We start from the raw sequence: 23483 nt of genomic DNA on the forward strand, positions 1-23483 counted from the left end.
ACAGTGACTTAATCTACAGCTGCCAACACCCCACTTCCCATTCATTTCAGAGAATATGCAAGTGTCAAATTCGGATCTATACAGTGGTTCACAAATCCCTCCAAAATCACAAGTCTGTTGAAGGCAGGTTAATGGGAAAGTTACTGCTTCAGTATGTGCTCTGTTTTTAGATGCTATAATCCAGCTTAATCTTCTCTCTTTCAGCTCTGTTTCTTTTTCTCTTCCACAGAGATTAATGAGAAGAAAAAGTGGGTAAAGAGAGAACCTGAAGGAGCCTGGCACCCAGCAGTGAAGGTTAGTCGAGAGCTGTGTGAGCTGTCCCAGCACAAGAAGGTTTGTTTTGGCTAATTAAAAGCATCCAACTGTCTCTAGGAGACCTTAGCCCTCTGCAGGAACCAAATGGCTTGATTTAAGTCATGTCACAGTTCAGGGAAGAGCCTTATGAGTATCTTAAAACTCTTGCTTTGTTCAGTAATATGAGTGGTTGGAGGGTTTGGTCTATGGCTTTTCTGGTATGTGCTGGGAGGTGGCAAGGACTGCTTAGAACAACAGTGTGCAATGAGACAGAACTGAGCCCTGGGGCGAGTGAAGCTGTGATTTCTAAACCTGTAAAAAAAACTCAGGAGTGCGTGCATTAGTGCCTTAGCTTTCAGTCCTAGCCTCTAGTAAGCAGATAGGGGCCATTATACCCCTCTGGGCAGAACTTGGGACGAGGGGGAATATCTGTGTAAACATCTTGGAGAAGAACAAGCATGATGACAGAGTTTTAAAAACAAACAAACAAAAACCTTCTCACATAAGTAGGATGTTTCTGTCCCAAAACGTGAGACTTCATCCAGCATGAGGCTTTGAGTCGTCTTTGTGCTGACACGGGCATTAGTCAGAGATGTGTACTGCTGCTAGGCTGAGTGTTTCTCGAAGTCAAGGAATTTATAACAACTATTCTGGCTGACTCTCTTTGTGTTACAAAAAAAGCAATTGTGCTGTGTGTGTTCTGTAGTAGCTGGTAGAAATGGATGGGTGTGGGTAAGCTGTCTTGCTGATGGTACCTTTGAGAGTCCAGACTGATGGATCTTACAAATGCACAGTGGCAATTTGTTATTCTTTCTCCAGTGGAGTCAGCTCTGTGTAAGACAGAAAGGTCTGCCAAGAGACCTTCAACAGCATGTGAAGCTGCGCCTCAAAGCTAAGTGCTCAGAGCAGATCTAGCAGATGATGCTCTGCTTTTCTGTTTCTGCAGTCTTGCTTGTGCTAAGCCAGCTGATGTCACCACAGCTAGCATAGCTCCATCAGCAGTTTTTTCCTTCAGGGTTTCCCAACTGTGGCCAGAAACATGCAGCCACTGTGCTCTGACGTGCCTGTGTTTTGATACAGATGAATGTGGTTGGATGATCTGTAAACACTGTTGCGTGTTCTGCTGGTGAATGTGTGCAAGATGTTTGCAGTGTGTTACTCATTTATCCCCCTAGTCTTTCCTGTGCTCCCTACAAGCTCAGCTGCCTCTCTATCACCCCTGATAAGTGGGTGTGTGATCTGAGACAGAGCCAGCAACTAGAGCTGAAGGCGGGAGGGAGTCCCACGTGCATAGTTTGGGGGCAGCTTGGTTTCTTTTCTGATAAGCCCGTGCCTCCTGTGGCAGTGCTGTGCACGCTCCTCTTAAACTGTAATCATAATCCTCTTTACAGCAGGCGCTGCTATCCCCACAGGAAGCATTAGCAATATCACAAAGTGCGGAGACTTCATTGTTTTGCCCTAATCTGTGAAGGGAGCTGAGACAAGACAGAGGAAACTTTAACCTATTCCGTGCCTCGGTGGTAAATAATTAGTCTTTTACTGGCTGGAAGAATGGAGGAAGCCTCTTAGTATAGATAAAGTAAGTGCAAGGCTCGCAGGCTTATCTTGCTCTGTGGAATTCAGGAAAGGACATGTCCTTGAATTCGCCTGTCTGGCATGCCCCATTTTTTTGTGTTTGGGAGAAATTAGTCTATTAAAGCTGCCCTAAGTGACTGCTGGATGTGAGACACCTCTTGCCAGGAAACGCCATAGCTACGCTTTTGTTTGAGGACCCTGAACAAAAGGCTTTGGATGCTTAATAATGTGCAAATTTGGGTGGGTGGGAAATAGAGAAGGTTAATAGGGCAGACTGACAGAGGAGGAGCTGAGCTTGGGAGAGGAGGAGAGGAATGCAGAGGACATGTTAGCACACACAGGGAGGTAGAACAGGAGCTGCAGCACCTTTTTGTCATGCTAAAGTTAATGTGGTCACCACCAGAAATTTTGGGGTAAGTGTACCACTGAAATAGCGGGATTTCCAGCCATGGGGTGTGAGAGGCCACGGTGTGGTTCCACATCAGCTGTGGGTGTGCAAGGCTGTGCGGAGCACTGCCAAGAGCACATCTGTCATACAGGGAGCTGGCTGTGACCGTGCATGTGGGTGGGAATTCACTTTGGGTCAGTGCTTTATGTTCAACAAACTCCTCTTTGCAAGCTGCCTGCCATAAAATCTGTCGTGCCACGCTTGGCTGTGTGCCTCAGGACAGGACTGGGAGTGGGGCAGGTGGTGAGGGGGGTCAGGGAGCCTCTGGCAGTGTGTATGTCTGTGAAAGTTCTGTAATCAAACCACCACAACAGGGGCAAATAAACAAAAGCCTCTCAAAACTGGCATGAGATAAAGATCTGGAGAATTCACTTTTTATTTTTCTCAAGAGGCCCTGGAGGTGACTTCTTTTAAGGGAAAAAAGATGTAGCTTTCAAGCTCTAGCCTTTTTTCCCTCTTTTTCTCCAGGCTTCAAAGGCAGCTGGCTGAGAGCTTCTTAGAAACATTACATCTATGTGGAGCAACCATGGATTGGAGGAAGGACACTTCTTCCTCTTCCAAATGTCCAAAGTTTCTGCCTAAATCACCCTGAGAGTGCAGTAAACAAGACCTGACCTTGGTGGGCATGGATGGCACATCATAGCAGAGGGCTGGAAGCTGGCAGTGGGGAGTGGTGTTATGCAGAGGCATTCAGTTGTTACATGGGCTTTATTTTTCTGGTGCCTTAATAGAAAACCTTTTAATGCCTGTGACTTGAAATAAAATTGATTCTGAAATTGAAACGGAAGAAATTGACTGAAATGTGAACTTGTTGTAATGCCTGCCTGCCCATCCTCAAACTCAGCTTTGGCTGCTTCTGTAGCTGCTGATGCCTTTTCCTTTTAGTCTTAATCTTAATCTGTATGTATCAAAAGGTGAAATCAACCAGTTTTGCTTCCTGACTTTAATGTCGAACTACTGTTCCTTCCTTGTGTTATCCAAGCCCTCCTGGCAGTGAGGGGGCTTTGGGCTGGGCACCTGGCATGGTGCAGATAAAGGACAGAGCAGGTTGGAACAGGGGTTAGAACTCTGGAACTAGTTTAAAACTGCTCCACTGGTAATGGGTGCAGATTTCTTGCTGATTGTGGTGTAAAGCTGATGTGTAACATTGGTGAGAGCATTTGGAAATCTCTGCAATAGGATGTATGGACACAATCTGGTCTCAAGTGGTTTTATTCATAACTGCATCTTTACATCTCAAAAGTGTAACTCAGCTGCAAATGGCTTTCACACCAATTATTTCACTCTTCGAGGAGGGCTGTTGTTTATCCCATTTCCCCTGTGCAGTTAAAACTCAGCTTGTGCTGAAACTGTTGTTTCCTCTGTCTTTGCCATACTGAGGCCAAGGTGTGAGATGTGAGATTTGTCGCATGGGTACCCAGGCTGACAGTGACAGTTGTCTCACTGCAGTTGGGTGAGTGTAGTTCATTTTGTGTGTTTTTCTTTTCAACTAGGCTTCTTAAATTAAGAAGAGCAACATTTAGGCTACTGAGTAAATAAGCAGAGCACCCTGGCTTCATCTTGGCTAATCTATTTAACCTTCATCAGCCCAAATATTTACTCTAGGCATTGAATATCTGAGCAGGGTAATTTTGATGCTAAAACTCATGCACTGAGAATGCTGTAGATTGACTAATCCTGCAGAATTCCAGAAATCCCTGTCTGTGTAAATAAACTTCCTATGTGAAGGATTATAACTAAATAAATGCTGCAAATTCAGATCAGCAGGGCAGAAGTGTAGCAGTTGGCTCTCTTGTGTCTGCTTGCTTCTGTATTTATTTATTTTTAATAAGGATATTAATCTTAGCTTAAATAGATGTGTAAAGAAAAATGCTGTCATGTGTTTCAGGGAGGAAATTTACCACTTTGCCTTTTTGTTAGCAAGTTTTCTTTTTCAGGTTTTCTGTCAGTTGGTCTGGGATTATTTATCTTTATTTTCATTTAATTTCTTTCTTTTTTTTGGGGTGGGGGGGTGAGGGGGAGATAGTAGCAACATTTCTGGTGAATGTGTTCTGGAGATCATTTTCTCATTCTTGCAGTTGGCCAACATAAAGAGTTGATGAAATTGCTTTGAAGATCTAAACATTGTAGCCCAGTTGCTGAAGATCCATCTCGCTGTACTTCAGTTGCTGAGCTCTCAGCATCTGAACTTGCAGCAGCAAATTTGGCACCTCTGGAAGACTGATCCATTGTGTTTGCTGCAGGGAGGCCCCAGTGTAAACCCGTTTATGTGGGTATGGTGTAAGCAGCCTCCTGAGCCATTTGGCTTCTCTCCTACTACTATATTAATCATCTGTTCTTTGTGAAACTTGTTTCAAGTACAGACTTATCTGGGATCCTTATCTCAGGGGTGTTCTGTTAGTACCCCTTGATGTTGCCCTCTGTTATTTGAGATGGTTCCAGAGATGAGAAGGCTGTAAACACCTGGGGGAGAGGGATTAGTGGCCCTGTTGTAAAGGGAGTAACAAAGAAAAAGGGTGTAAAATTAGAGATATAAAATCAAAACTGTCTCCAGAGAACTTCCCAGCAGTGTTTCTCATTGGGTTCATGAGAATGCCATCTGATGGTTTTGAGAATAGTATGTGAAAATAACACAGAAGAACGTGTGGCTGGAGGGAGTTGTTTTCTGCAGGTAGGGAAGGGTCCCAACCAATCTTACTCACTCCTTTCTATTTGTGAGGTAGAAAACTAGAAGGAAGAAATTGCCTCACTGTGGTTTTAGGAAGGTGTCTATTTGGGAACCTGTGCCATGCGTGACCACTTTGTCCTGGCAGATGATGCTGCCTGCTTGAAAGGGACCAGCAGGGGAAGAAGTTCACCTGTTTAACTTGCCAGTGTGCTTCATAGGCAAATTTCCCCTCTATCCCATGTTGCGTTAGTCAGTCCTAACACTCAGTCTGAGAAAGAATCACTGCAGCTAGGCAGCTAATCTCATTTCTGTCCTAAGATAAGATTGTTATCAGAGTAATTGTCTGTTTTCTCCCACTCCTGAGTCTAATCAGTGTGGATTGTGCCAGTACCTCCTGGAGCAGAGCAACTCAGGTGCTGATTGCCCTCAAAAGAAAGAAAATCCTCAGTGTATATTTAACGTAAACTTAGTTTTGTTAGATGTTCACAGGAAAGTCGTCTAGAAATAACTTGCTCAGGCACGTCTTGCCTATTTTACAGTAATATATTTTGTTCTGATTTAAACTTCTAAGTTCAGGCAGGCAAGTTCATGTAGTGCACATGGTGGTGAGGCTTTCAAAAGACTGCTGCGCACCAGGGAAGCTGGTACTTTCCCAAGTACTGGGATGGAGCAAGTTCATGTCTGCAGAGAATGTGTGCTCTTAGATGTTGGTGTTCTGGCCAACAAATAATTCTGAACAATTAGTATTTTTTTTTTCCTCATTTCAAAGCAAATTGTGCTGGTGGGTGGGTTTTGCTGGTGAGGATGAAGGAGGCTCAAAGATATTAATTTTTCATGTATCTTTCAAGCTGGGACTAGCACTTGTCTCTTGATGTGTCAGCCCAAGGAAGCACACTGTTTGGTCTCCTTTTAGTCGTGTGCAAACAGTGCCTAATGCAGCACTTTGGTGAGATACAGAAATGCTGTGTGCTCCCCCTGCTTTATGGATGAGAAAGCCGAGACACAAAGGCACCGTGGGCTGCCATGGGAGTTACCAAGGCAGAGCCGCATGCAGCAAGATCAGGAATTCTGCACCAGAGCCAGCAAAGCTAGCAGCAACTCCTGATCCCATGTCGAGGCTGTCATCTCCCAGCTCCAAAACCAGCCCAGTGCGGAAAGCAAAATGTGTTTTGTGTCCCGTGGTGTTGCAGTTGCAACAATGTCTGTCTCAGTCAACCCTGTACCTCTGGATAGTATAATGAAACTTTCATGTGATATCTACAGCAAGCTTTAAGGGCACGAATGTAACACTGAAGAGCATGCTCATAGCTGCTGACTTGTATGCCTCATGTGCGAGAGCCACTGAGACTGTTCCACTCAATCAGGTTAAAAAGGCTGAATGAAACTGACCCTTTCAGATACATGCAGAAGTCATCTTGGGACCTTGAAATAAATTGGTACAGCCACAGCTGCCTCATGCCTAATGTGTGCTTGTCATGCTTATTGTAGGTACTCTCAGAAACATTCACAGTGTAGTTTGCTGTTTCCATTAGACCTAAAATCATTAATTGCAATGGTAGCTTCATGGCTGCAATGCCCCTTATAGAAGGAACTGTAACCACTTTATATTTGCTGGATGACTTAACTGTTATTGCTCTCCTCTTTATAAAATGAGAAACAGAAATATGCAGAGAAGGGAAGTGTAAAGCTGTATAGAAACTATTTTTACTCTTGACTGTACCTCACTGAGGAGATGGTGGAACTGATGTTTAGAAATCTTTTGGAACTGATATTGTGCAGCTGCATCAAACTGGCTGATAAAAGAGCCTTAGGTAGGTAGGGTAAAGATCCACTTAGCTGCGGATCTAAGTGTCCAGCAGCAGAGCTCGGGATCCAGAAGGTTCCTTGGTATGGACCATGGCCTCATGATAGGGATGTAATGCTGCCCCACCAGCCCTGTCTTCACACTGTGTGGCTTTTTTGGGGGTTTGGTTTCTCTTTTCCACTTGAAGTATATTTTTGTCAGTCTTCAGTCCTTTAATGGGCCCCTATGTTATCAGGCATCACGGCTATACATATATTAAATGTGCTTTGCTATCTGAATTAAAGTCAGTGTTCCTCTTTGTGAGCAATTCATATTTCAGAACCTTGTCTCCAGCTGTTTTTCCTGTAATGGCACTGAGACCAGTGCTGTAACTCACTTCGCTGCTTCTGCTGGTATAGCACTTCTGAGCCATCCCCAGTTGCAGTGCTGATGGTGAAACTGTACATTAAGGAGCTGTTGGCTGATTTACGGAAAGCATGCTTTTGGATATTAGGAGCAGCCTATTCTTTCTCTGGGAGCTGCAGTCCCTGCTAGCTCTCCTTCCCCAGTGTTAGCTCTGCAGTGCCCCCACCATGTGATACCCTCACGGGTCTCCTTCCTTGTCTCATGTGGCTCATAGCTGCACCCACCCTGCTTAATGTTACCCTCCAGGTTGTCAGCCGTGGTACTGCAGCTTTGGTGCTGTTTTGAAGCTGTAACTTAAATAACCTTCTGATAGTCCCTGCATGTTCTACCTAGGACTTACCTACTTATTTTCACAGTGGTGAATCATAGTTACTTCTTAGAAAAATAACCCCTTAAGTCTGAATCCTGCTCTGGTCTAACCTCCCTTTGCAGTATCCTGTGCTGGGGAGGTGTAGGGCTTTTTAAGGGATCTGCGTGGAATGGTGGGATGCTGAGTGCTTGAGTTCATCACCAACAAGAGCAGGACCCCATAAACTGAGCATTCTCTGGTAAGAGGGGCCTATGGTGTATATTTGTGAAAGTGTACCATTAATCCAAACATGAGTGAAGTAAGTGTAGCACGAACTTATCTCAAGTTACTATTACTGTTTCTGCCAGCTACCATAAAAAGCTTTTCTAGACTCTATTAGCAAGTGAACAGAAGGGATGTCACAGAGTTGTCAGCTTGATCTCACCATGTCAGGAGTACATGACATGACTGTGGCATTCCTGTACCCGAGCTGATGTAAGTGTGGATCTCTCCCATGCATTCTCTGGCTGCAGTGCCTTCTTCTGGTAGCAGCTGGATCTGTTAAGTATAATTGAGTATTGACCATAAACTAGTTCTGCTCAGCCATAGCAATAGCCACAGGTAGTGCAAATGGGGGTAATTAGTCTTGTTACAAGGTTATTTTAAGACAGACTGTGTGGAGAGGTTTATTGGCAAGGCCAAGAAGTAAGCCTTGTGCAAAGCACACTGCCCCATAGCAGTAAGTCATAGATATTCTACTTGTAACCTCTTAGGCACGTTGTAAGAAGACTTTCCTCATGTTACAGGGCTTCAGTTATCTATGACAGTGATCTTTATTCAGTTGGATTAATCTCCAGAAACTCTGTACAAAGTATGGACATGTTTACGTATATATAACTTTTTAATTAAGATCATGCCAGCTTGTAACATGGTGGAGGAAATCCAGCTGATCTCAGTGAGAGCCAAGAAAAGCATCAGCCTGCTTTTGAAAGAGAACTTAAGCAGAAATGACTTAGGACATATGGAAGTGTCCATTGTGAAATCTTCCTCTTGCATACAAATGTAAAAATAAGGAGAAAGCAGGGAGTTTTCTAACTAACTGCAAGGAGGAATCAACAGCGCATGAGAAAGAGCAGTGAATAGGAAACTATTCGGGTAATCTGGGGAGCCAGGATCTGCTTGAAGGAAAGACAAATGCAGTCAGTGTTAGCTTTCTGGTTACTTTCTGGTGTCACTCCCTTTTTAGGGTATGGGTGGCTTGCTTCTAGCCTTGTTTATAGTTAAACATATAGTATGTTGTATATTTTCATCTGGATCATGCCTTTGGGCGTTTCTTAGATGACAGATCCCAGAGAACCTTCCTTTCCTCTATTGAAAGTTATGAAGGGACCTAGTTTATTCTTTTTTTTTTTTTTTGTTTTCTTCCCAAAATTTATCTTCCTTCTGGTGGTTCAGGTCTGTCAATGGTGTAATGCTGGTATTGATGCGCGGCAATGCTCATATTGCAAGAATCATAGTTCACAGCTTGCTTATAGTGAAAGTGTTGTCTACTTCCACTCTGTTCCAAGAAATCTGTGGTAGAGAAAGTCTAGGGTGAGCCCTTCCTACCTATATGCTTTTTCAAGTAGAAGTGCAATGGTGAACATCATATTTAAGGTTGGTCTTTTCCTAGCCCTGTAAATTCACCACTTTGACCCAGAAGCTCCCCAAGAACCTTCCAGTGGGGGCCCTGGTCAGCAGATCACTCCTGCCATTTTGCTGTGGTGTATCTTCAGCTCTCACTGCATTTGATGAGATTGGTACCTGAGAGAGGGCTGTGGTCACCCTATTCAATAATAAAGACTGACAGCTAGCTGGCTTCCTGATGGCTTTTTGCTTTGTATTTGCTGCTGCTTCCATCGTTAACAGCACTAAAGTGGCATAGGGTGAAAATCAGCACTAATTTGGGAGCTTGATTGCCTCTGTAATAAGCTTCTGTGTTATTCTTTGGCAAGAGCAGCAGCTAATATAAATTTTTTTTCTGTCACTTCTGGATGGGCCGTGTAACAACATCACAGTTAATCCCTCAAAATTGTGTTCCCTTGTAAATCCCTCTTCACGGATGAAGTGGGTGCAATTAGGCAGAGAGGTCCAGAAGTGTTGGAACTAAATAAAAAATAATTAAAGCTCTGAAGGACAAAAGCAGTCTGCTTGTGCATCACAGGGTGGTGCGGTATCTTCTTGCCAGTCAACTCCAGAGGATACTTGGCCGTCACAATATATTCTGAGCTGACCACACAGAAGTTCATCTTTTTGTATTTGCAAGGCAGGGGGTCCTAGGAGTTACTTGAAGTTGCTTGTGTCAGTTCTCTCTCATTTCTTTTCTTTCAAGTACACACAGAATATTTAATATTGTTATTCCTTCTCGAGCCCTGGGAAATCAGAAGAAGATCATCAAGAGTCTGGTAATAGGCTAACAAAATCCCTAGCATATTTAATTAGAGATTATTCTTTTGATGTTTGGGTTTATTCTGTTGCTTGTTTTTTATCAGGTTACTCTTGGGTAACCTTCTGTATACTGAACAACTTCCCTGCCTTCATCGATGTCAAAGGATTTTCAAGGTTTGAATGTACTAGCATGATTAAATTACTTTCATTGTTAAGTTTTAATGCTAATATTTTGGAGGATAGGGTAGAGAAAGTGGAAATACTACCTCTGTTGTGGCAATCTGAGGACCATAGGGTGGCTGACTTTCTACACTCATCTTGTAGCCCAGCTTTAAAATGGAGTCTGCTGAGGGTCCATGCTTGTCTCCTATATGGGGATGATAACAAGTAACTCAGTTCCTGTCTCCCCTTGGTACAAACCATAACAATACATGAAAATTAGGTGCATTGTTGTTCTCGTGGAATACAAACTGTCCTTTCAACCCTGCTCTCTATCATTTTCCTGGGAGACTGAACAAGTGTTACAAAGTCTACCCTGAGCATGGCACAGGTTGTGCAACCAGGTGCCAGACCACACACTGAGCCAGAAGGATAGGAAAATGAAGGCTAAGAATGCACTGATGTTGGATGTTCTTGGTGTGACCAGGAGGATGTTTCTGTCTATGAATACAGAAACTGGAATAAATCACTAAATGGATTTTAACTAATGGTAGTTTTGGTCCATTTTTTGAGCTTGGGGATGGACGAATAATGCAATACAGCATCTTGTTTTAAAATGTGTGACAGCCAGCAGCAAGAGCCTATGTGTGCTAGAGTCTGCAGGCCTGGAAGCCTTGGCAAGCTTGAAAACAATGAATTATAGTTGATATCTGATGCTGAAATATGGACAGTGTTAACCACAGGAGTCACAGGAATGGTTTGCTTCCTCCTGATATACCAGAGCTGCTCGTGGTGTACACCAGGCTGCTGCTTGGGGGTGGCAGAGAGAATTCAGCTGTGCTGCACACCAAATAGTTTGAGTGGTGAATAGCTGCCGTATGCAGAAACCATCATCTCTTGCAAGGGATGGGGTTGTGAAGTAGCTGACTTCTGGAAAGAAAAAAAATAAAGGCTTTCCGCAGATACTTTTTCCCACCCAACAACAAAGGTCTTGTTTGGGAATGCTTTTTGGCTGTGGTCCTCGGGGCCCCCCCTGGGAAATGCACCATGCATTTGCTTGCATTCGCCAAAGGAAAAAGCAAAAGTAACACAGTTGTAGTGATTTACTACAAAGTTTTGAGGCTAATTGCCTCATATGTTTAATTAATAACTGACACATTCTGTCCCTCAAAGAGCTTGGAGAACTTCCATCTGGACCCCTGGTGATTACAGCCTGGAAGCCATCCCTGTAATTAAGGAGTGGGCTATAGGAGGCATGTTCCCATTAAAGGCAATTATTGTGGCTGCTACTTTTCTTCTTACTTTTTTACAAAATCATGGAGGAATGAGGGCTTAGAGGCTAATCGGACCGAAAACCTTTACAAAAGAGGTTCATTGTGTTGGCCCATGGCAGAATGGTGGGGTTACGTTTTGGTGCCAGCACTTTCAGAAAGCGGTCAGGAGGCAGGTTCTCCAAAAAGCAAAACGTCTTGTACCAAATAGAAATATTTGCTGGTATTAATCAACAGTTCAAGGAGCAGGTTTTTGCAAAGAAGTGGGCAAGTGAATGTTTCTGCTGTTATTTATTTCTCTTTCTTGCTCGCAAGTTGAAACTTTGGCAGGCTTTGACAGCTGCTCATCTGCAGAGCAGGGCTGTTCGGCAGCCCCCAGAGCAGGGGATGCTGTGTCTTTAAGCCTTCCGTACAGTGCTGAAATGTTATGACAGAGCATCTCACAGGGGGATGCGGTTCCCATGGCAACCCCACACTGTAAGATAAGCAAACTGGATTTTTTTTATTATTTATTTTTTATTTTTTTCCTGAGAGGTTCAAGAGCAAGGAAGGAATGAGGCGATCTGTCAGCGGGCGAGACTTGAAAAGAGGAAACCGTGTCCATTAATCCAGCAGCCCTGGCTGCTTTGTGTTTTAATTAGTGAATGTTATTACGGCAGACAGCATGGGCGCCTCGCCCTGTTGTGGGTTTTTGAGGGCTTTTTTGTTTGTTTCCCTTTTTACATCCCCAATTAAAAAGAAAAAAAAAAAAAAAAAGGAAAAAAGGCTTTAATAAAAGCTTTACTAAGGCATTGAATGAACGTCCAAAATAACAAAGCCTCAGGATCTCTATCCCAGAGCTTGTATCCCAAGCTAGGGATGAGAAAAGCTTCCTGTTAGGAATGAATCTGCTGTTCTCAAATTGGGTGCTCCTTTATGTGTGCTTTGTCTGCCTTGACACTCATGCTTCGCAAAATGGAAATCTGCCTTACCCCTGCTACTTCCACAGCCATGGCAGCAGGAAGCAAAGCAATGGAGTTACCTCAGCCTTGTTGTCCCCGGCTTACCCAGGTGCATTATTTGTTGTAGAGCTATTCTGCCTTCCTCTGCCTAGGGCAGTGGATACCTTTGGGTTCAGCAGTGAGCCCTTAGATAAGAACTTCTGCTCTGCCCGAATGCACCACTTCTGAGAGGTAGGGCAGTGAGCGGGCAGCTCCCGCTGGGCTGAGCAGCATCTCAGCACACAGGGGATCTCCTATAGCAGTCAGCGCACCAGCTGGGTAGGGAAGCACCCTGGTCTTGTGAGCGTGCTGTGTGTAGGAGTTTGTTGTGGAAAATATTTTGACAGTCTTTATTATTTTAAAACTTTTCTGTATGTCACCAGACAATTAGAACTAAAGTAAATGTTATCCCAGCAGCGGTCTTGTATGCTCAATTCTCTGCCCATCTCTTATGGGGGTACTGCTTACTCCTTGAAGGAAATTAAAGCCCACTGTAAATCTAAAGGTGGAATGAAAGGAAATCGTTCTAGTCCTATGAGGAATGAATATATAAAAACTGTTCTTGACTACTGTACTAGAAATAGCAATGTCTTAGGCTGTGTTTAAGGGGCTGGTGCTTACAAGGAATTCTTGTCTTTACTTTCCTACCAGTGCCATCTTCAATACCCTTTCACCAAGATATATCTGTTTATGTTTTTGCCAAATTGAGGGGCCAAGTCCAGATGTGAGGATGTATTTATCTTCTAGTTTGAATTTCCTCTGCAGTGTATGAGATGGAAAACTAATACCTGTGACTAAGGACAAGAACTTTTCAAGGGCAGAGGGAGATGTGTGTCCGTTTCACGCTTTAGTCACTCACCCCTCAAATATTATACTTGTCCTTATCCTATTGTTTCCTCATTCCCTGCTTGGCCATTAGCTTTACTGGGGTTTTCATGAAATCCCCAGAGAGAGAGAGGTGAATGTAATGGATAGGAGAGAGTTGCTGCTCTATATCATGTACATGTAAGGAGGGTTGGGAGATTCCCCTTCCCTGCAGTTTTCTCCATGCTTGTTCCCCTGCAATGTGATGAGCATCAGTGGGAACTAATTCTGCAGGAAAAGAAACACTGCAGTACTAAGAGCTTGCGTGGTATTGCAGGATGACTCTTGCAGGTTGAGATAGTTCCCTCACTGCCTGAGGTTGCTTTACTTAGAAATTCTTTCTAATGAGCCCAAGCTCTTGAAGAAGAGTTCAGCAAAACAAATTGCAGATTGAGGAGGGCCAAATGGTTTCATAACCACAGCTCTTGGTTTGAAGTACTTTCTCTGAAAATTGCTTTCTCCCATGGGTGCAGTCCACGTAGCAGGAATAGCTGCTAGCAGAGCATAGAGTTGGAAGCCAAGGAACTGCTGTAATTTGTGGAAATTCAAGGCAAGGGCAAAGCTGTGTTTAGTCCCTGCTGAGTGTGCCATCAAATGCTGTAGCTGACGCTTAAACACAGTTTCGTTTCTTTGGAGACCAGTCTTTCTTATTTTCCTCTCAACATATGGGTGAATTCAGGGCTTTGGTGATGATCAGCTCTTCTTAATATTTTGATTAAAACTCCCTCCGTGTCCCGAGATGATTTTCTGGCCTGTATTTACCAGCATGTGCGTGGTAGGTGAATATCTGTCCAGGAAGCCATTGAGATACAAGTATCTTTAGATGAGTAGTAACAAATGTAACCCATCCTTCTCTTACTTACCAGACTAACATTTTCCTTTGGGGAAAGAAAAAAAAAGACAAAGAGCTGGCTGGGTTGGCTCTGGTGTTCTCTTACTAGCTGGCTGTGCCCTGGCTTATCACAGAGTTAATGGAGCGAACATGTGTGAGACAACCCGGTCTTGTAGCTTGCAAGAGAGGGCACAGCATCGGAGCAAGCTTCTTTCCTTTGTCTTTGTATCCAGTTTGCTGGTTTGGCACATGATGTGCTGGTGCATCCTGTTTACATTCTGCTCTGTTTCAAGCTTCCAGCATAATTCAAGAATGTTACAGCTGTGGATGCTTGCAATAAAAAAAAAAACTATTTTCATATTCTTCTCCACAGAATAATCCTTGGGTGTGGAGTATGCCAGTTTGCAGTAACTTCAAGGGTTTTCCTAATGTGCAAAAGATTTATTTTATTTTATTTTAAAGATTAAAAATAGCTGGGAGCTGCATTTGTGTTCTACAAGTCCTCATAATAGCATTAAGTTTTATAAACCTCTCCAAGCAATTTCCTTCAAAATTTCCCTGTCCAAAATACCTAAAGCACATCAATGCGTGTGTGTGTGCCTGCTCTTTACTAAAATGCTAAAGGAACCTTTTGATGTTACAAGAATCCTCATCCACAAATTAAATTGGATGAAGAAAGTTTGATGACGTGAATGAAGGATGCTTTGATGGGGAGCAGAATAGGAGCAGGTATTTCTTCTGGATAAGACTCAGCATTCAAACGCAAGCAATGAATGAGTTTGTTATTGAAGCAACATGCATCCAAGCCAAGATGACTGTGAAACTCTCTTGCCTAACCTATTGTTGTTATCTTCACTGTTATTAAATGTCACACACTGTTATGCAGCCTGACCAGGAGAGTTTTCCAATCTACATTTTCATAAATCTGAGGGAAATGGTCCTGGCTTTGCAGCCCCTGCAGCCTTCTATTACATCTGTTCAACTATGTGAGCTGCAGCCTCTGCTGTGAATTTCTCTCTTTCTGAATCATGGAATGAATCAGAAAATGGCCTAGGTTGTAAAGGGCCACAAAGATCATCGAGTTTCAACCCCTCTGCCATGAGTGAAGAACTTTCTCCTAATATCTAACCTAAACCTCCAGTCTCAGTTTAAAACCACTCTCCCTTGTCCTATCACTGTCCACCCTCATAAATAGCCATTTCCCCTCCTGTTTCTATGTATGCAAGTATTGGAAAGCTACAGTGAGGTCTCTCTGGAGCCTTCTTTTCTCTAAGCTAAAGAAGCCCAGTTCCCTCAACCTTTCTTCATAGGAGAGGTGCTCTAGCAGAGTGCTCCTGGGGCTATAAGAAGTGAGGAGGCCCCAGCTGGTAGCAAATGATCTTGGGCTGGTAGCTTAGAGAAAAAGGAAATCAGAATTTCTCTGATACAAATGTTTCTTTTGATTGTTCCAGTTGATGTCACTTGTAGGGGCAAGAAATTTTCTTCTGGAAGACCAGAAAACAAGACTGCATTTTCATTGTCTTTTAAGCTGTGTAAGGTCATAAAGGTCTTTGAGGAGAGATAGCTATCTGAAAAGGAAAAAAAGAAAAGCGTAGCTTTGGGAATTGATCTTGAGTTCCTCTCTGCCAAGACCAATCTAGAGTCAAGGCAAACGTTTTAAGTTTAGTAAAATCCAAAGACTGTTTTTCCTCTGAGTTCTGCTCAGCTTGAATTTCTGGTTCTGTGGGAGGTGGGCTGAGACAGGGAGCATGCCTGGCTTTGTGTGTGCTCACTGATTACAGTGCTGTAGTGCTCAGCTCCTCCCAGACCTCTAAAATCATTGTAAGTAATTCAGTTAAAGTCAGCATTTGTCATCCTTAGTATGCTTAGATCTAATCGTTCTTTCCAGAACTGTTTGCTGGATTGCTTTCCATGTCTAACCTTATTGGCCCCGTTAGCTCCTTATCCCTGTTTGACAAATCTGATCTCTGCCTTCCCTTCTGCAAGGACAGACATCCTCAGGGGCTGCTGCTTTGTGGTGTGTGGCTCACCAGCAGGTGTCCTAAAAACCTGTGGAAAGATGCTTGCTGCTGCTAGAGGATGCTTGAAAGAGATTCAGGTTTAATGGGGATGGAAAGTAGGTTTTCTTGTCAGGATGGTTTCCTCGTTCTCTTGATTTTCTGTTGTAAGGACATGATTTTTTCTGTGCTGGAAACAGAAAGTCTTCTAATGCAAACTGGTGTCAGTAGACTGAAATTGCTAAGACAAGCCTAGAGCAAAGGGTATGTGCAGTGCTTTGTGTCTTCAGCAGCCCGTGCCGTGGTGTCTTGCTTGAGACATTTTCCTCTAGGCTTGTAAGATCACTCTTGGCTCTTGTTATTTTCTCAGAACGTGGTGAACTGTTGTACAGGAAACAGTTCCAGTTTGGTGCCTCAGCTGTACTCCAGGGACCTGTTTCTTCCCTCTCTCACTCCCAAAGCAGAACTGACACCACCAATGCAAATGGAGTCACAGGGCAGAGAAGCTGAAGTCAGCGAGAAGAAAATCCAGCCTATGTTCTGTATCATATGCACATTTAAGGCTATTCTCTCTGGACTTGTGTATCCCTTTCTTTTGGGATTACAAGTATTCTGCAGGCACACACGAAAGAGCTAATGCCTGCCTCAGTGGGAAGAAGTTTGATTCCCCACACTCCCAGTGTGTCTGCAAGCATATTTTTAAATAATTTACGTTCCAGTGCACAGTGCTGTCATTTGCCACCTTGACTTCTAGCATGCTCAGCACAGCTCAGTCAGTTGAAGGATTTCTTGTTGCCATCAGAGGGAGAGGAAACTCAGCCTCAGAATGTTTTTCTTGTGGAGACCTCTGGAGAGCAGCATCCCTTGTGCCTGGCAGAGTGTCCTTAAGGGACTAATCTGTGGTGCTGCCTGCTTGGGCTTCAACTTTTTACATGAACTTCTTACATGTATGTTCAAAAGAGCTACGTCCAATGTTCAGATCCCATCCCATACTAGCACATAAATGTATGTTTGCAGCCAGAATCCCCCAAGTCTGGAGCACCTGGTGGTCACACTGCGGAGTGATGTCTGACTCTGCTTTTGAGGCAATCCCATAAATAACAGCCTCCTTACCAAAGGAAAGATCAGCGCACTTCAGGCTCATCTGATTCCATGTGAGCTATGCTCTGTCAGCTCCAAATACTCTTTGAATGCTATTTTCTTCAAAGCTCTTTTTTGAATGAAGTGATTGGGAAAGAGGGGGAAATTACTGTGGAATAATTGTTTTCTCCCTCATTTCGGTTGATAAAGTTTGCAACTCAAAATGTTTTGACCGGCTTTGTTTTTAGAAAAGTCACCCAATATAGATGTGTTCTCTCTAGCATGGAAACAGTAAAAGGATGCAGTGCTTTGACAGCAGTCTGCTTGCTGACTGCTGCATGTACCAAGTGTCAGGATGAGACTGATGGCCTTAGAATGTAAATCCACTGAGGCAGGAAGAGTGCTTTCCTTTGCTTTTCTACAACACATCGTGCTTGTCTTGTCTGTGCCAAGCCTGAGTATTGAGGGGCTTACACTGGCAGAGACAGCAGGCTCTTGCCAACGAGTCTGAGGCAGTAGTGCTCCTGGTTGTTCAGCTCAGTTTGAGTCAGCAGTACATAGTTTGTCTGAGCTCCTTCGCCTTTTCTTCCCCATTACTTTGAGCCCTAGGAAGATGAGCTGCTTTCTGTGGAACTTTGGTGTAGTAGATATTTGTTATCTTAAAACCCGGACAGTCTTGGAGCTGTAGTGTTTTGGTTTGGTTTAAGTTCACAGGAGAGCTTATGGCTAAAAAATATCATCTAAGCTTGTGGCCTGGGGGGAAAAAAAAAGCACAACACATTATCACTAAAAACAAGCAAACAATCTCTCCTCCTCATTCCAACCCTTTGTTTTGAAGAGGATGAAGTCTGACAGGGCTTTGAGTCTGTTCAACATGTGTACACCCAGAAAGGGACAGATTCTTGCAAATCTTTGCTCCCTGCTTTGGTGCAACAGGATGTTTCCAGACCAGCTGGGTTATGTTCACAGCACCAGTGCTGTCCACCTCAACTCAGAGACAGCAGTGATGTACATTCTGCCACCTGAGGAAGTGAACACCATAAGGAAATCCTAATTTCCACCTCTCAGCTACATCTCACTGTGGACTTGTTTGAAAGGCTGTCTGCTGCAGTTCATATCCCCGGGGCCTGACTAGAGCCGGATGCAGAAAGATTAGGGATTCTGCCTAATCCAGCTAGAAACTCTGACAGTACCCAACAAAAATGAGTCCCTGGCTGCTTTGCAGGCTTTTCCTGGCTTCATGCAGGGATTTGTCCTCTGTGACTGCCGTTCAATAGAGAGCTGCAAGTCTGACTTAGTTCAGTGAACAGTTCTGTGTTTCATAGGTATTTGGGGTCTCTTTTATTATCAGCTGTGCTTCATTTTGGAACCACGATTGAATCCCAGGAATATAAGGTTCTGTTTCCATTGTGGAGGAGAGATTTGTAACCGTACGTGTGGTGGCAGGTGGTTTCTGGCAGCATGGTTTTCCTTCACATGTTTATGATTTTTGACCAGGTTTATGGCTGCACTTTGTAAAATCCTCTTCTCATTATGCTAACGCACTTCAGAATTTCAGGCTCTGTCACCTTTTCTTATTATCTCATATTTCTTTTTCTCCCTCGCCACCTCCTGTGGTCTCTGCTCTGTTCAGAATGAGCTCAGTTGCAGATGCCTGTGCCAGGTTGCTGCAGGTTACCAATGCAAAACCTGATTTGTAGAACAGCCTGGAGGAGAACAAGCTGTAACAGGAAGGTAGTGGGGATGTTTTTTGGGAGCCTGACAAGGTGGTGGTTTCTGCTCCCACCTTACTGTGATATGTAAAGAGACTTTATGCTTCTTTGGTTGATGGAGGAGGTTGCAGCTCTGAGAGTTTCCTGGCTTGGACAAAACAGGCTATGCTTGCAGAATTGTTGGGTGCCATGTTTTTTTGTTTGTTTGTCTGTTTCCAGAAGGAAACACAGGAGAGAGAAAGCACCTACCTTTTGTTAAGAATGCAAAATGTAAAGCTTGCCCTTTGGCCTTGTGATGAGGATTTTGTGAGGTTAGAGGCACACGGGTGCCTATCACTGCCTTTTGTTCTAAAGAGTTTGAGTAATAAATGCAGTACTTAGAAATAAATCTTGAGGACCTGAATTTAAGGCAAACAAATTATTCTCTCACTTGCCTTCTTCCCTCACTCATCCTGTTTCTGCTGGACTAAGGAGACAAATTAAATTGAGACTAGACCTCTAGAGTTGCAATGTAAGGAAATGAGAAGACCCTCTTTGATCCCAAATGCTTAATCAAGAAACGTTTGCTGGCAGCGCCAAATAGGATTTATTTGTCAAGTCCCAGACAGAGGCCAGCGGGGCCTGGAAGCAAACAAAAGGAGGAGGTACAGCACCACAAACTTGGATTCAACGTATTCACTGTTAATCTTCCTTTGCCTACATAAAGTGAAGGTTATTAACCTGACTGCAAAAGGACCTACTGGGGAGTTAAGTGTCACGTGGAGGGGATTATTACATTTTGAAAAGAATTCGTGCTGCTGACTGTAACATAATAAATGTATTAGGTGCCTCTTTAGATCTTCCCTAAGTGGCAAAGAGGCATTGATCACCCTGGGTGATGGGGGCTGGGGTGCTTGTTTTTGATGTTTTAATACTGACTCAGAAATAAGAGCTTGGAGTTGTTAATGAAAGGAGAACTTGCATTTTATTATTACTCATTTTTCTGCCTTGAGGAGACCAAGAGGGAGTTGGTGCGTGGAGGGGTGAGAAAGAAATCATTAGCATCTTTTGCTTTACACTGCAGATTAAGGCGGGGGAGTGAGACTGGTGGTTTTTAAGCCTCATGTGTATTTTCCAGGTGAACTCTTTAACTTGATCCCTCCTTTTACTTCTTCTTTTTTTTTTTTTTTTCCTACCAAAGGGCTTTTCACTCATGGATTTAAAAGGTCTTAGAGTTGAGCAGAAATCAGAAGCTGATTTATTGCACAAGTATCCTTAGCAGGCATATTGGCCTAAGCTGTATGAAAGTTATTCTAAAGTCAATCAATTTTTTTCCTTCCATTTTCCATCTGGAGAGACGTGAGTTCTCATACCTCTGATTCACTTGCTTCTTGCTCATTTCGTAGCACTTCACAGCATTCTCAGTGTAAGAACGATTTGCTGATTGTCACCAAATGAATGTCTAGGTTGGGAGGCTGGGGGGGCAACTGCAACATTATTTCCTACTTATCATTTACCTCAGTCTTCATGTTTTGTTTCTTCTGTCACTTGGTGCATAACAGGAAAGCCTTACTGCAGTTGTTAGGAGCAGAGGGCAGATCTGAACGAGGCTGTGCTGTGTCAAGGGAAGGAAGGTGGTGGATGCTGTGTTAGGGCACAGAATGAGGGCTAGGGGAGACCTGTGAGGTGTTTGCAGATGTGTGTTTAGAGGAGATGTGGAGCAGAGGTCCTGGCTGCTTATAAGCATTGAAGATCTCCTGACGCGCGTTGCAGCAGCAAGCACCTCAGCCAGAGCATTCGAGGTAATTAGTCAGTCTGCCTGCGTTCCTCCTTCAGCCTCAATTAATTATGTGCTCTCTTTAACTTCTTGTCAGAACCATTCTGTAGCAGCGTTGCATGATGTTAACCAGCTGCTACCTGCTGTTTCCATCGATACTTTATAAATACTGTACAAGGGACTTGAAAGGCCAGCCTCATGCTTGTGAGAGCAGGCTTTGCTCCTGCTGCTCTTCTGCCTCCCTGTGCAATTGGTCTAAGGAAGGAATGAGAAGATGCTGTCTGTGCTGGTGGCAAATACAATATTTACAGCAGGCAAATGCCTCAGTATGCTTTGAGGGGAAAGCTGCTGTTTCTGGTGTTTATTGACTGAAATACAAACACAGGTCAGCAATGAGAAGTGCGGGTGGTTTCAGCAAAAAGAGCTGTACTGGAATACACACTGCAGTGGCAGCTCCTTTGGCAAGGCTTACAGGGATAGAAGGTTGTATCTTTTATTAGGCCTGTTGATACTGCTGAGGGAGGTGACCTTTTAAACACGCAAGTGTTGTTTCTCATGTCTGAAATAGAATCGTCAGCCTTCAAAACTAAATAAATACATGTCGAGAACACTTCTCTGAGTTTAGCAAAGTTATGTTAATGACTTCAACCATCTGTTAGAGAAAATGTAGTTGTGAAGCTGGGATGAGTTAGGGTACATTCGTAGAGCAGAGGTAATACAGTTGTCTCTCAAGGATGGCATCAAGTGGCTGTTGTAAAGGTCTCTGGAGAGCAAGTTTTAATTACTTGCTTTTAAACAGTTACTTTTTAGAAGTCAGATTTAAAGAAAAAAGTTTCCTGGAGGGCTCAGAAGCAGTGCTGTACTGATTCAGCACCATCTCCATCTGGCATCTGTACCAGAGCCACTTCAGACTGTTGAACCTTGCACTTAATGTGTAGTATATTTGTGACCAGTCTCCTAACCTTTTCAGTTACCTTCCCTCTGTCTCTGAATTGCAAAGAAGAAGCCTTGTCTGAATGCTTCCTTATACCACGCAGCTGTGCTAATGCAAGTCGTAATCTACTCCCATCTACTTCTACATCTGGGCATCTACTCCCAGGGTAATCTCATGCAGGCCAGCAGAGGTACAGTCACAGGGAAAAGCAGCATTCGGCAAAAAGGAACCATCTGCTTAGGCTGCTTTTCTGGAGTTACCAGGTTGCACTTGAGGGCAAGTTCTTCATCTGGTCTAGCACCAGACCTAAAGGGGAGAGTACAAGTGTTTGAGACCGCTTCTAAAATATACTGTACTGTAAGTCTCATGGTTATAAGCATCCCTCCAAATGTCTTAATGTTTTGGAGGCAGTGGAGATGAGATGTTATGCTCTGAAAGGAGTTAGGAGTTAGAAACCTGTCAGGAGGGACACATATTGGAACCCTGAATGCATGAAGGTCTGTGACTCCATGAAGAATAACAGTGCCCTCAAACTGGCTGGGAAGAATGTGGTACCCACTTCTGCTGCTCTGATTTCTAAGATTTGACAAGTCCCACAGCTCTTAGAGAACTCTTCAGGGTTCTTGGAGTATCAGGCTCTAGGAAGGCGTGTGCAGTGCTGTGTTTTTCGGTTGGACAGTAGTGACAAATCAGGTACTTTGAGTATTTAAGGGCTATAAGAGTTTTGTTGCACTGAGTTAAGACACCACTGTTATCCTGCAGAATGAAATTATTACTTGGTATGACCATCCATGAAAATGAAAGCAAATAATGGCATTATTTCATTAAAGTATGGCTTCATTGATGTCAGATTTTTCTCAGACTTAGTGAGAGCACTTGTACCAAGTGACCACTTACCTTTCAAGTTACATCATCTTGCCTTTGTCACTCACTAATTGCTTACACCTTGGGGGATCAGCAGAAACAGGTAAAAATATTAACTTCTTGCAGCTGATTGGCTACAGAATATAATACACGAAAGAAAATTCATTTTCGACCCCTGGCGTATTTACTTCTGTGTCTTCATGATGAATCATAAATGTTCTTGTGATAGCTACATGAATAATTTGTAGTGATTGTAAAATATAATTTTCTATGTAAGATATTCTGTTGACAAATTGTCTACAAATAGCTTATTGACTTCTCAGTTGCATGCCTTATTTGAAATTATTCAGAGATTCTTTCTTGTTTTGCTGGTTGTTTACAAGCAACTACTTTTTAGTATTCAGTATTCAAGTGTTCAGCTTCCAGCTGCAGAATTCAGTTTGGATTTTGACATAGAGGTCACACAATACTATTTCTTCTTGACTAAATGCATATAATCCATAGGACCCAGCTTCTTGCACAATTATTTGCATTGAATGACAAAATTCTTATTCTTCAGCCTGTTTTCAACACTTGTTTAAAAAGAATTGTTTCATTTTCCACTGATCATCATGTTTAGAAGGGTATTTATGGAAATACACAGTGGATATTGCCACAAATGAACAAATTCGCTGTAAAGCTTCAGCTGTTCACTCATCTGCATTTTTATGAACTTTACAGTTTGGCCATACTCTTAACTCTGATATTAATTTTATCATACTTGTTTTTTCCTATATGTGAAACAAACAACTGTATGAACAAGGTCCACCTATGTATTGTTAACAGTTGTAAGATTTCCTGTGGAAACTGCATATAGTGACCTGTGTTGTCAGTGCTGGCTGTGTTGTTCCAGCTGATTTTAAAAGACTTTTCTTCTCCCATGTCCTTAGAACCCATCAGTTCTGCGAGTATAAAACTAATAAGTATGTATACTCCCGCACTGTAACTGGACAAGGTGAAATTAATGAAGCAATAGCCTCACACCCTCCTAGCTTCGTCTCCAGGCTGCTGTGGCTCTGCCCGTTCCTCCTTTTATTGTCCCCACCTACCCCCCTCTCTGGGGAGAGAGGATCGAAGATTGCCTG

The 23483-nt window shown here is 43.3% G+C and overlaps 1 protein-coding gene across 6 annotated transcripts in view; it reads left to right on the forward strand.

Annotated features, from left to right (window-relative positions):
- TSPAN18 (tetraspanin 18) overlaps positions 1 to 23483 on the forward strand; it is a 102781-nt gene that overhangs the window by 19555 nt on the left and 59743 nt on the right. For 3 of the 6 annotated variants that reach the window (XM_032444781.1, XM_015864499.2, XM_032444782.1), the window contains exon 2: positions 230 to 333. The gene's annotated coding sequence lies outside the window, so the exon portion shown is untranslated. Of the gene's footprint in view, positions 1 to 229; positions 334 to 2202; positions 2283 to 23483 lie in introns of those variants that run through there. The other 3 variants (XM_015864498.2, XM_015864504.2, XM_015864503.2) reach the window with 2 other exon arrangements.

This window comes from Coturnix japonica, chromosome 5 (genome assembly GCF_001577835.2).
Source record: "Coturnix japonica isolate 7356 chromosome 5, Coturnix japonica 2.1, whole genome shotgun sequence".
NCBI lineage: Eukaryota > Metazoa > Chordata > Aves > Galliformes > Phasianidae > Coturnix > Coturnix japonica.